Raw genomic sequence first — 13,650 nt, 5'->3', positions numbered from 1 at the left:
GTGGGTCTTCAGTGAAATGACAAATTGTAACACAGCCAATGTTGTATATTTAATCACTTGCCCGTGTGGCCTACATTATGTGGGAAAAACGAATAGGCAATGTAAAGTTCGAATGGTGGAACATCGCAGCTGTCTCAAAAACCAGGTGATTACTGCTCCCCTTGTCAAACACTTTATTGAAAAGAAACATGGTTTTAATGATTTCACATGGCTGATTTTGAAAAAGGTGCATGGACATACCAAAATTGAAACGGATCGAAAATTATTGAATGTAGAGCAAAAAATTATTTTTAAATTACAGAGTAATGTGCTAGGTCTCAACGAAAGCATTGATTGGTATTTGGTCAGCCAAGTATGATTTTTGACAGTGTGAGATGCATATACCATATTGTGTTGGTGCCAGCATATCATTGTTTTAAAAAACACCTGTTTAGTGCTCGTGGTGTCCACTAATCTGTTCTACACCAGTAGGCTTCAGGTCCGTTCCAATATGGCCCTTCCCTTTGATGGACTTTTTTTCCAACACTGAGTAGTGTAGTCCTTTTTCTATGTTGCCGGGTCCGTTCCAACATGGCCCTTCCTTTTGATGGACTTTCCTTCCTACACTGAGTAGTGTAGTCCTTTCTTTGTGTTGCCGCACGACCATAGACGTACTGTTAGTGTGCAGCAGTTTTTGGTTTCACTGAATTCAGTGTTGGCTGTGTGCGTTTGGAAGCTGCCATTAAGAGTGATTTAATCCCTCTGAGTGTACAGGTGAGTCATTAGCATTGTGGTTCTGTGTGTGATAATTTTCCCACTGCCGTTACATTCCCTTCCTGTACGCGTGGGGTAGTTTGGTTATCTTTTGCCATGGGTTCCCCACGTTGTGTAGGTTGGACAGCATGGAAGTTTTTTCTGCATTCTATATATTGTACGGGCACTTAGTCTTAATCACGAGGGTGAAATAAAAGCACTCCCATTGGTACATGTTGAAGGGTGATGCCAGACATATGGTGTTCATTGCCATGCATCCATTGTTTTCCAGATTGATACTTTACGGCTTGACTGTGTGGATTTCTCCTTTGCAAACATGTTGATTGCTGCTTTGCTTGTTACAGTCTTGATCCCTACATCTGTGAAGGTAATTTATTTTATGATATTTGGAGCCCTGTTTTCATGTGTAATTGCATTTTGAAGCCCCTTTCTGGATATAACAGAGCATGTGGTCTCTGTGTATTGGTTCTGTCTCATTTAGGTGTGGCGATACTTTAGCGGACTATGACGCTTTTGTGAAGTAGTGGTCACTCATTTGGCGAGAAACCAGCGAATTTGTCATCCTGTGACGCGCTTTGAAGTTTCACCATTTAAAGGTAAATTTGTGGGTGCCCTGTTGGGACCCGTGTGAGTGTGGCATAACCTCTATGCCATGTTCTTTTTCTACATTTTGTAGTACTTCCTTTCCCTCTTTTTGGAACTCATTAGTTTTTCCTTTTACTCTTACAGGCTCGGAGGTTCTTTCCTTCCTTTGCCTGTATAGAAGTTTGAATCTACCCTTTCAGCACGGTGTTGAAGAGATTAGTGGATGCTTTTTTTAAAAAGATTTCCCCTGAAGAATGTTCGCCCGAACTGGGCAGTGAAGAACAGAAACATGTTGGGATGGTTGTTGTTTTAGAGACACATTGAGATTTTTTTGTGTTATGTTATGTGATATCTTTTGTGTCATGCAAATAAGTGAACTTTGTATTTCATGTTTTAGTAACTGTTTTTTAGTGTTTAGTACACTGTGTTAGGTGAGGGTAGTGTTTTATGTTTAAATTCAGTTCGAATTATTTGAATAAAAATTTGTTATACACATTTTTTAATCAATCATAGCAGACGGTCCATTTTGTCAGGACTAGTGATGCCGGAAAACCTTATAGAGTTCCTGTGTAAAGGGGGTTGGATGTAAGAATAACAAGACGTGTTATCTTACTCTTTTTTGTATTATACATATTGATATCCCTGTCAGTAGAGTAGGATGTTATTATAGGGACTGTTTATACCTATTTGAACATACTCACCAAGGCCGGGGACATCACCTCCAGCCATCCTGGCGTTCTTGCTGGCCTGTGTTACAAGTTTTCCCCAACAGGGAGCCCCTGCAGTGTGCCAATACCACCCCGGAGGGAAAAGCTGTAACGCAGCCCACTCAGAACTCCAGGACGGTTGAAGGTGATGTCATCGGCCTTGGGCATCCGTCTCCCATGTGGGTCGACCATCCTCAAGCATAGCGGCAGTCCCAGGGAGCCCCAGCAGTTTCCCCATCCATTCTCCAAGGGAAATGTTGTAATGCTGCCTAGCCAGAGCTCCAGAGTGGCCGGGGTGAACGGCAGCGGTTCCAGGGAGCTCAGCAAGGTTCCCGTCCTTTCCCAGAGAGAAAAGCAGTAATAGAACCAGTCAGAAGTCCAGGATGGTTGGAGGTGATGTCTCTGGCCTTGGGCACCTGTCTCCCATGTGGGTTGACCGACCCCAAGTCCAGTGGTGGTTCTGTGGAATGCTGGCAGGGTCCCCATTATTCTGTGAAGGGAAAGGCTGTAACACAGCCCAGCCAGAGCTCCAGGCTGGGCTTGGGGAAGGTCGTCCCACGTGGGAGACGGGTGCCCAAGGCCTGGCTCCAGGAATGGATGGGGACCCTGCCTGGGCTCCCTGGGTCTGCCCCTCTGCTTGGGGATGGTCGACGGGTGCCCAAGGCCTGGTACATCACCCCGACCATCCTTGAGCTATTTCTGGGTTTGCGTTACACCTTCTCCCTCTGGTATTCCCTGAAACTGCTGCTGGACTTGTGGACGGTCAACCCACATGAGGTACAGCCACCCAAGGCCAGGGACATCATCCTGGCCATACTGGAGCTCTGGCTGGGCTGTGTTACAGAATTTACCTTGGGGAAGGGAAGGGGAACCTCCCGGGGCTCCCTGGGACTGCCGTTGGACTTGTGGCCGTCGACACATTTTCTTTTCTGCCCAGGTAGGTGCATCTATACATGTGAGGTACTGCTTTCATCTGGACACCTGTGGGAATGTGGGAAGGTAGGACATGTGTTGTTGGTGGCGTGTTTGAATTGTTTCCAGATGGGAAATTTCAGAAAACTGTTTTTTCTCTCCTAAATTTCAGACTTTATCAGGGCTTGTGGGTAATACATTTATTTATTTATTTAATTCTTCGAATGCTCCACACGCCCGTGTGCCTCAGAGCACACAAAAAAACAGACAGGGGGATGGGGGGCAGGAGGCTGACAGCAAGCAGACCCTCCAGCTTATAGCGATTTTGCGATCCCGCAAAATGCTGCGAAAACGGCCGTTTTGCGTAAAATGCCGCAAAAACGGACGTTTTGTGCAAAAACAACATCTTTTAAAAAACTTTTTTTTTTTTTTTTACTTTTTTTTAAAAAGTAATCTGCAAAAATTACTGTTTTAAAAAAAAGAATACTCGGGGTGCCAGGTTCTCAACTATTTTTTTTACACAAGAAATTAAATGCGCTAACACATCTCATCACTTGCGCCCCAAAAAAGTGCAGCCCATCCACAAGGGACACATGAATGGGCACATTTTATTTGCGCGCCCATTCAGATGGCCTTTTTCACCTCCTTGATCAAATACAGTGGCGTTTCTGTCAATTTAAAAGCGCATCCCCCATTTCCAAGCAAGATGCACTTTTAAATGTGCAGAAATTGTAGGCAACCCTACGCGCACGGGATGTGGGGCTGCCACTGGATGACAGGGACTTTCCTGACACTGTCATGCATTTCTTTTAAGGTATGAACCGCTGCTGTGTCGCTTGCATTTCTGTTCCTCAAACAGGATAGAAACGCATTTTTTGGGTCGCATTTTACAGCGGCAGGCACCTGGAGAGCCTGTCCCTGTGAAAGGCGCTGGGAGCTTGCAGAACACTGTCGGGAGAGCGATTCTATTAAAAGTACTGCCCATTTTGATGACAAAAATCTATCGAATGTTACAATTTGACCTTTTTCGTCCAGTACTATTCGATCGATTTTTTTAAATACTGAACATGTGTTGCGGGGGTGTCACCCGCTCCCCATGTTCAGTATTTTTGGTCTAGGGTGGTTGCAGAAGTGTTTTCCCCTTTTTCCTCAAAATTGGAGGCGAGGACAGAAAAAAAAAGAAAAATAACGAAAAAGGGACCCTGCGGAGTCGGATCCGACCCGCGTTAGAGGGACGGATCAGGCACCGCAGGGTTGCAGGGGAAGCGGCAGCGACCAAGCAGTTAAGTAGGGGAGGGGGTGGGGTGGTGGTGAAAGGTACATTTTGGGTTGTTTGGCTGAAGTGCAAATCAATTCGCAGCGAAATTGACTACCGTCAATTCTGCCGCAAATAATTACACTTCGGTCAAACAACCCAGAAAACCATTCAAGGCAGCTGGCCAGCGCACAATTTGCGCTACAGCTCAAGTCTGTGGAAATGTGCCGGTCACCTTTGAGAATAAGGTGACCTGCTCATTTCCAAAAATGGGTTGTCTAAAAATAGCATATCCTCTGTTCTTTTTTTAAATGCCCCATTATTTGAGGAACTGGGTCAAAATCTACATTAAAAAAAAAAAAATGGTTACGCTATGAGAGAGGGAGAGTGATGGGTGAGATGTGAAGTGATAGGCAAGAAAGCAGAGGGAGAGCAGTGGGTCAGAGGAGGAGGCGCTGCACAAGAGAGCAGAGGAAGCAGTGATGCGGTGGGCGAGAAATCTGAGAGCAAGCAGAGGTACAGAAAGTAGAGGGAGCGTGTGGTCAGTGAGCCAGAAAGAAGAGAGGAAGCGGTTGGCAAGAAAGAGGCAGTGAGCTGCAGATTGGGAAAAAGGATGAGGGAAGAGTGCGACAGAATGGGAGAATGGATGCAAGATGCAGAAGCAGCACAAAAGAAGGAAGGACTATATATTGCGGGAGGAATTGTAGAGTGTAAGGTGTGAGTTGGGAGTATGATTTGGAGTTTGGCAGGGACTGGGCAGTGCAAATTGTGACTTGACAGTATGACATAGCACATGAGTATTTGTATGACACAGTGAGAGGTTAAGGAATTTAAGTTGTGCTGGAGAGTTGGTGAGATGTGTGTTGGTGAGAGAGGTGTGTGGGTGTTTGGGGGATTGGAGAACATAGAAGGGGAATATTTTCAGCATTAAAATTGATAATGATCAATTTAGTTAATACTATTAAATAGGCATGAACATTAAACCAGAAATGTAGCCAAATCAAACACTGTTCTGCCAAGCCAGAGACATCTGGGACTCTTCCTATTAAATTAATACAAAGGATACATAATAATGATACCCTGGCTCTCTTGTAGCCTTGCACTCTGCCTATTTCCTGCAATGTGGCAATCTTACACCCTCCAGTTAATACAAAATGTCCTGCAAAAATGCCGCAATAAATAAAGGTTTGTGCTGCAAAATTTGGCATTTCATGCCGCAAAATTTGGCATTTCATGCCGCAAAATCCTGGAAGGTCTGAGCAAGGGAGAAGATGAACTAAGTTTTACTTCTTTCTTAAAAAGCACCAGATTTTCTGCCATGCGTATATGTCCAGGAAGTGAGTTCCACTGCAACGGGGCCTGGGTATTGATGGACGTTCCTCCGAAACACACCAATTTGTATCTGGGCTTGAAATGTGTAGGATAGGTGGAGGAGCGAAGCTTCCTTCTGCCTACTGGAGGTTTTACCCTATCAATGAGATAAGTCGGGCATGTAATAGTTTGGCATTTGAAAGACAGGGTCAGGATCTTATGGGGGATCCTGTGTCGTATGGGCAGCCAATGAAGTGCCCTCCTAGCTTTAGAGACATGAGCACATTTGGGGAGCCCCTGAATGGCCCGAACCGCATGGTTCTACGCAACCGTGATTGCGTGGTGCCTGCTAGGAGACTATTGCAGTAGTCAAGTCTGGAATTGACTAGTGCAGTAGCAAGCAAAGCGCAGTTGTCAGTAGAAAGGCAAATATAGTGTATTCCCTTCGTAATGAGGCCACAGGTCGATCAAATGTAGGAAACTTGTGGCCTCATGGATAGTTCTTCATCTAGTACAACACCCAGGGTCTTGACTTTTTTCGATATTGGAATGATGTTACAGGCAATGGTGAAATTGGCATAAACTGGGGCAAATTTGGCAAGACAGGCTCTTGATGCCACAAACAAAAGCTCAGTCTTTTTACAATTCAGGGCAAGCAAGTTGCCTGACATCCAAGCCTAGGTGGTATTAAAGATAGTGTTTATGGCAGCCAAGTTCTGCTCATACCTCCCACTAAACTGGAAAATTACCTGGGTATCATCGGCATAGTTTGTATACCGGACACCAAGTGTCCAACATGGGTAGGGGACAGACAGGAGCCCTGTGGGACACTGTATGTATGAGAAACGGGGTTGGAACCTTCCTCACCTACAGACACTCATGAAAGTTTTAGGGCCTAGGAATGAGGAAATCCACTGGAATGATATGATATGAAATGGCATTTATAATGCGCCTATACACAAGTGTTTCAAGGCGCGACGAGGCAAGGGGGGGGAAACAAAGGGAGGACAGATACCGATCCTACTAGGCCAGGTGTCATTCAGATTGCGCAAGTGCATGGGAAGGGGGGGAAAAGGAGAAGTGCAAGGGGGGAAGGGAGAGGGGAAAGTGCAGTAAATGGGAAGTGGAATAAATAAGAACATAAAAACAGGCAAGTGCAAGGAAGTGCGGACAAAGTGCTGGAAAGGGGACTGAAGGGATACAGAAAACAGTCCCCAAGTGCAGAGGTGGCCAGGGAGGCAGTGCAGCTGGGCAGTTGACAGGGCCTGGGCCAGAGATCAGAAAGGGTGGCCAGGTAACCAGTGCAATTTCAGTCAGGAGTTCAGCAAGGGAGGGGAGGAGAGAAAGCAGAAGCAAAGAGGAAGATTTTGAGGTGTTTCCAGAACCAGAGGTGGTTCTCCTCCAGTTTCAGGGAGGCAGGAAGGCTGTTCCAGAGAGAGACCCCGTTAGAAGAGAGTGATCTGCCACCAACTCGTTGCTTGGAGAAGCGATTGACCCTGAGGGAGTTGGAGGCAGAGGAGCAACGAGCTCGAGAAGGAAGGTATTTAGGAAGAGAGAGTTGAAGGTATTTCGGCCCCAGACCCCAGAAGGCCTTGTGTACAATGCAGAGGGTTTTGAATTTAATCCTCACAGCCACTGCAGAGATTTCAGTCCTGGAGAGATACAATCCCTAGGCTTGTGGCCAAGGACAAGTCTCGCAGTCCTGTTCTGGATAAGTTGCAGAGGTCGGAGAGTGGAGGCAGGAAGATTTAGATAGAGGCTGTTACAGTAGTCCAGCTTGGAGAGGACCAGGGCTCTGGAGACAGTGCGCTTCTGGGGGAAGGATAGGAAAGGAAGAATACCTGTAAGGAGGTGCAGCTGGTAGTGTGACCTCTTAGAGATGTCACAGATGTGAGGGTAGAAGGAGAGTGTAGAGTCGAAGATGACCCCAAGGTTTTTTTTGCCTTGCAGGTGGGAGTGGGAGGAGGGCCAAGAGAGGCCGGCCAGAGAGCTGCAGGGAAGGAGGGAGTGGGTGTGCCGATGAGTAGAATCTCAGTCTTACTGGCATTAAGGCAGAGGTCGTTGGCGGCACACCAATCCTGGATGGCAGACAGACAGTCGGAGATGAGGGAAGGAGAAGAGGAGGCCGAGGGTAGCCTGAAAATGAGCTGGGTATCATCTGCATAGCACTGAAAGTTGTGACGGAGAGCGGCGATGCGGTGGGCAAGGAGTGCCAGGTATTGGTTGAAAAGCCAGGGAGAGAGGTTAGATCCCTGGGGGACACCACAGGTAGAGAAAAAGATGTCGGAGAGGAAGGACCCAAGTTGGACCTGGTAGGGTCGGTCGGAGAGGAAAGAAGTCAGCCACGCCAGAGCCTGACCAGTGATACCCAGGTTGTCACGGAGGCAGTTGAGCAGGATGGCATGGTTGACAGTATCAAAGGCAGAAGAGAGATCAAGCAGGATAAGAACGCAAGGGGTGTTAGAGTCGAGGTTGGAGAGCAGGCCTTCACGGATGTTCAGGAGAGCAGTTTCCGTGCTTCTGGCAGCTCTGAAGCCAGACTGATGGTCATAAAGACAACCAACAGATTCAGTATGGAGATTGAGTTGGGAGATGGCCAGTTTCTCCAGGAGCTTGCCCAGGAAGGGAGTTATAGAGATTGGGCGATAGTTAGCCGGCCAGGAGGGGTTGGCAGAGGGTTTCTTAAGAAGAGGGTGCACAAGGGTGTGCTTCTGGGGGGGGAAGGGAAGACTCCAGTGGCGAAGGAGTGATTGCAGAAATCCACCAGGGCAGGAGCTAGGGAGTCAATGTGATCCTTGATAGTTTTGGAGGAACAGGGGTGAACCTGTTTCAACAAGACTTTCAGAGATCGGACTTGTCTAGAAACCTCATCTGGAGAGAAAAGGGGAAAGGTAGAGAAGGAGGGAGGAGGGGTGGCAGCAGAAGGGCCAGAGGAAGAGCAGGGAATAGCGGGAGGGGGGTGAGAGGAGGAGAGTGAGGACAGGATGTCCTGAGTTTTAGAAATGAAGTCGGGGGCCAATGCCGGGCAGAGGGCCTGGGAAGGGACAGGAGAGGTACAGACTGCGGCAGGATTTTTAGATTTTAAAGAGTTCAGCCGAGTTGTTAGATGCCGCAGAGACGCGGTCTTGGATATGAGCTCTCTTCTTGGTGAGGACGGAGAGCCGGTATTGCCTTTGCAGCAGGCGGCAGGCAGTTTGTCAGAGGATGAACTTGAAGCACACCATTTCCTCTGGGCAACCCTGCACTCACGTTTTAGCTGACAAGGTCTGAGTCATACCAGGAGTTGCACTTGGCTCTGGGCTTCAGGCGGATTCTCATGACAGGGGCAAGGATGTCAAGAGTATCAGATATAGCAGAGTGGAGAGGGCTGTGTCAGGGTGAGAGTCAGCCAGGGGGGGGAGGAGGAGGTGAGAAGGTGGAAGCGAAAGCCTCAACTGACACGTGCTTCATGGGTCGGGTGACAGAGAAGGTGGGTGGCAGTGACGGAGGTGGCTTGGCCTGCGGGGTAGGGAGGGTGAGGTGGGAGGAAAGGAGAAAGTGGTCACTCCAGGAGAGAGGGATATAGAGGGGAAGGTCTGAAGAGATGAGAACATCGAGAGTGTGCCCTGCAGAGTGAGTCGGCCCAGAGGGGAGAATAATGCAAGGGTGGAGCAGTGAGCAACCTCTCCCAAGCGTTTCACCAAGAGGGAGTGGTCCACTAAGTCGAAGGCCGCAGAGAAGTCCAGAAGCATCAGCACGGCAGGATGACCATTATCCACCATGCTGGCCAAGGTGGATTTAAGGTCCATCATGGCGGTTTCCGTCACCTGTTGAGCTCTGAAACCCGATTGGCGTGAGCCAAGAATCATATGGTACATTCGGAATAGGCCAGTAATTATCAGTGACATGTGGGTCAAGATTGACTTTTGTTTAACAAAGGTGTGATCTAAGCTTCTTTGAGAGAGGAGGGGACCACACCCTTGTCAAAGGAGAGATTGATAAGCTTGGTCATCCATGGTGCTAAGAATTCAAGTGCGTCCTTAAAGATGTTTATGAGACAGCAGTCACCCGGGCGAGAGGTGGGATTGAGGTCACAGATGATTTTAGTAACTTGTTCCTCCGAGTAGTGAGAGAAATTAAAGCATGTAACATTGTTTGTGTCGGAGACAGAGACTTGTGGGCAGGCCGAATGGGTATCGAGTTCCTGCGTATTCAGGATGTTATTAATGGTTTTCCTGTTCGTGGAGATCTTAGCCAGGAAACCATCATGGATTTCCTGGCACCAAGCAGAGTCCTTTATGACATCCTGATTGGAGGGCGGAGGTCTTGGAAATCCATCAGGATCTTAAAGAGTTCACTGACGTTAGAGTGAGCATTATTAATGCTGTTCTCATAATATGAGGATTTAGAGGAGACAATCGCAGTCTTGAATTCCTTCACTGCTTGTTTGTAATGTAGCAAGGTGATGGCATTCGGGTTCTGATGCCACGCTCTTTCACATGCCCTCTTCACTTGTTTGGCAGAGACATCATCATCAGTGAACCAGGTGTCATAGTGTATCTCGGGCTTGATAGTTTTACGCTTCAACGGCGCCAGGTCAGAAATGGCTTGTTTTATGAAGGTGGTAAGGTGCTCTACCAAAGACGAGGACTCAGAAAAACTAGTAAGTGGTTTTAGACTAGATGCCAAGTGATTCAAAAGGTTGGCGGAGGTAACATTTTTGAAGTTACGTGTAAGTTTGTTAATTTGAGGTAATGTATTCATTTTAACTCGGGGTGTGGGAAGATTGAGTGTGGCATGAATCAGAAAAGTATCGGAACATGCACAAGGTAACACTTGCAGTTGGGAAATGGATAGGTTTTGAGATACCATCCAGTCCAGTGTATGCTCACCTATGTGAGTGGCCACCTCTACCCATTGCCTAAGCCGTAGGGAAGTCAGAGAATCCGTAAGAGAGAGACCCTGTTTATCCAATGGGTCCTTAGCCCAATAGTAAAAGTCACCCAAGATGATTAATGCGTTTTTAGATATAATAATGTGAGCAAGCAGCTCCGAAAGCTGTTCCTCGAAATGTGGCATATCTCTAGGGGGTCTGTAGTCATCAGGACTAGAATGCGGGATAGTGCGACAGTACAGGTGAGTTGTACACATAAGAGCTACCCCTCCTCCTTTACTGTTCTAGGGAGATTTGCCAAAGTCAGGCCTCTGTGGATTCCCACGTGAGTCCTATTTTCAGAAATGTATGGGGTTCCCTGCTTTCCTTCATGGCTGACACACCCCAGGCCCAAATCTGTAGGCACAAGAGCAAATTCGGGCAAAATCTGGTCTCCCAACACATTTGGGGTTATCAGTGGTTTAGCCTTTTCCCTTTGCGCCCAGGTAGGTGCACCAACACATGTGAGGTACCGTTTTTGTCGAGACACATGTTGCAACACGGGAAGGTAGGACATGTGTTGTTGGCTATGTGTTTTGGTGGTTCCCACATGGGAAATGTCTGAAAATTGTGCTTTTTCACACTCTGTGGATTCCCACTGGTGTCTTCTTTTCTGAAATGCATGGGGTTCCTTGTTTTCCTTGGTGGCTGCGACACCCTAAGCCCAAATCTGTAGGTTGTACACAAGAACAAATTCCTGCAAAATCTGCTCCCCCGACACATTTGGGGTTATCAGTGGTTTAGCCTTTTCCCTTTGCGCCCAAGTAGGTGCACCCACACATATGAGGTACCATTTTCGTCAGAACACCTGTGGGAAGGCGGGAAGGTAGGACATGTCTTGATGGCTGCGTGTTTCAGTGGTCTCCAGGTGGGAAATGTCTGGAAATTGTTTATTTTTCCTAAATTGCGGACTTTGCCAGGGCTTGTGGGTAATAAATTTGAGGGCGATTTGCTCAAGTTAGACCTCAGTGGATTACCACAGGTGTCTTTTTTTTCAGAAATGCATGGGGTTCCCCGTTTTCCTTGGTGGCTGGGACACCCCACGCCCAAATCTGTAGGTTGTCCACAAGAGCATACTCCTTCAAAATCTGCTCTCCCGAAACACTTGGGATTACCAGTGTTTTAGCCTTTTCCTTTTATGCCCAGGTAGGTGCACTCACAAATGTGAGGTAGCGTTTTCATCGGCACACGTGTGGGAACATGGGTAGGTAGGACATGTGTTGTTGGCGGCGTGTTCCGGTGATTTCCAGGTGGGAAATGTCTGAAAATTGTGTTTTTTCCATACATTTCAGACTTTGCCGGGGCTTGTGTGTAATACATTCTAGGGCGATTCACACAAATCAGACCTCTGTGGATTCCCACGTGTGTCTTCTTTTCAGAAATACATGGGGTTCCCCGTTTCCCTTGGTGGCTGCGACACCCCATGCCCAAATCTGTAGGTTGTCCACAAGAGCAAATTCCTGTAAAATCTGCTCCCCAGCACACTTTGGGATACCAGTGGTTTAGCCTTCTCCCTTTGCGCACAGTTAGATGCACCCACACATGTGAGGTACCATTTCTGTCAGGACACATGTGGGAACGCGGGAAGGTAGGACATGTTTTGTTGGTGGCGTGTTTCGGTGGTTATCAGGTGGGAAATGTCTGAAAAAAAAAAGATTTTCCCTAAATTGTAGACTTTGCCAGGGCTTGTGGGTAATAAATTCTAGGGCGATTCATGCAAGTCAGACCTGTGTGGATTCCCAAGGTTGCTATCTTTTCAGAAATACATGGGGTTCCCTGTTTTCCTTAGTGGCTGCGAATACCCAAGGCCAAATCTGTGGGTTTTCCACAAAGCCAAATCCAGTATTCCCCAGGGCATTTATTGTACCAGTGGTTTGGCCTTCTCCCTTTGTGCACAGGTAGGTGCACCCCCATATGTGAGTTACTGCTTTGGGACACCTCTGGGAATGTGGGACGATAGGACATTTGTTGGTTTCTTTTGGTTTTCATAATGTTTTCATACATTTGCTTCTGCACTTTGTTACACAACCCTTTCATTTCCAAATATGACCAACATTTAGTTGCTGCTTTAGGCCCTGTACACTTTTGTAACCTGAACAAATCACCTACCCTTCCAAAGGTCTGCCTGCGCTCTTTCAGAAAATGTATGCTTCCTATATCTCACCACATTTGTTTTCCTTATTTACACATGCTGGGTACTTTTCTTTAGGCCGTCAGCATAATAATCCTGTGCATCATGGCTCCGATTGTGGCTTGTGGTACTGCTTGTTTTGTGAAGCATTACGAAAAATGTGTGATTACCAAACTAGAAGAGTCAGCGGAATGTAGGAGTGCATTGCTTTTCTCAATATTCACAGAAGACATTACCTTACAGGTCCAACTATGTCCAGCACATACCTTTTTTTCCTGTCATTTTTCCAATTTGTCCCCAAACTATGGGAATTATACCTACGTAGTTGTTGCCTGACCTGCGCAAATGACCCCTTCTTAAACTTGGAATTTTGTCTACTTTTCAGAAATGTATGCCTTTCTGTCTTTCCATTTAGCTTTCCTACCCTCCTCTTCCATTCCGTCCACGTATGTCTTTTTGGAAAGAAAAGGGTAAAATCGCCTAGCTCTCACAAAACTGATGGTAACCTTATAAAAATATGTTTCTTTGGTTTCCACTCAACCTGTTCTTGAAAGTCTGGAAAATGGCGAATTCATCAGAGTAAACCATTTGTTCCTAGTTCTTACAAGGCAATAGCCACAGGCTTCTTTGTACATCATTTTATTGGCATTTTCTGAAAAAAAACTCACAATTTGCTCCCTTTTTGGTTATTTTCTCTCACCCCCATACAGATTCCTTGGTGGCGTTATGACCACCTACATGTGGGAAGAAAAGGGGCCATATTTGGCCGAGATATCACATGTAACAAGGGATTGAATGGCGACATACCGAAATCACCAAAAAAGGGCTTGGCACTGGGAGGGAAAACCATTGGCAGTTAAGGGGTTAAAGCCAGCTCAAAGACTTCCCACAAGGATACGCTTTTAGCGGGGAGGGGCAGGAACTGGTTGGGAATGGCCATAGGGATTAGCATGGACATGGTCAGTCAAAGGGGGGGCAAATGACCAAGCAACACCTACAAGCTGCGTGTCCCTCCTCATATGCCATGTCTCCCTATCTGTACTCGAAGGCAATAGTTTAGGCTTATAGGCGGCGTAAGTGCCAC

General features: G+C 47.0%; 1 protein-coding gene across 3 annotated transcripts in view; it reads right to left on the bottom strand.

The window, feature by feature from the left end:
• The window catches only part of BEGAIN (brain enriched guanylate kinase associated), a 1,200,709-nt gene that overhangs the window by 847,283 nt on the left and 339,776 nt on the right, over positions 1 to 13,650 (bottom strand). The window lies entirely within an intron of this gene.

This window comes from Ambystoma mexicanum, chromosome 14 (genome assembly GCF_040938575.1).
Source record: "Ambystoma mexicanum isolate Mex_15411 chromosome 14, UKY_AmexF1_1, whole genome shotgun sequence".
Taxonomy (NCBI): domain Eukaryota; kingdom Metazoa; phylum Chordata; class Amphibia; order Caudata; family Ambystomatidae; genus Ambystoma; species Ambystoma mexicanum.
Note: the sequence above shows the minus strand (reverse complement) of the source record. Positions and strands in the feature narration are given on the sequence as shown.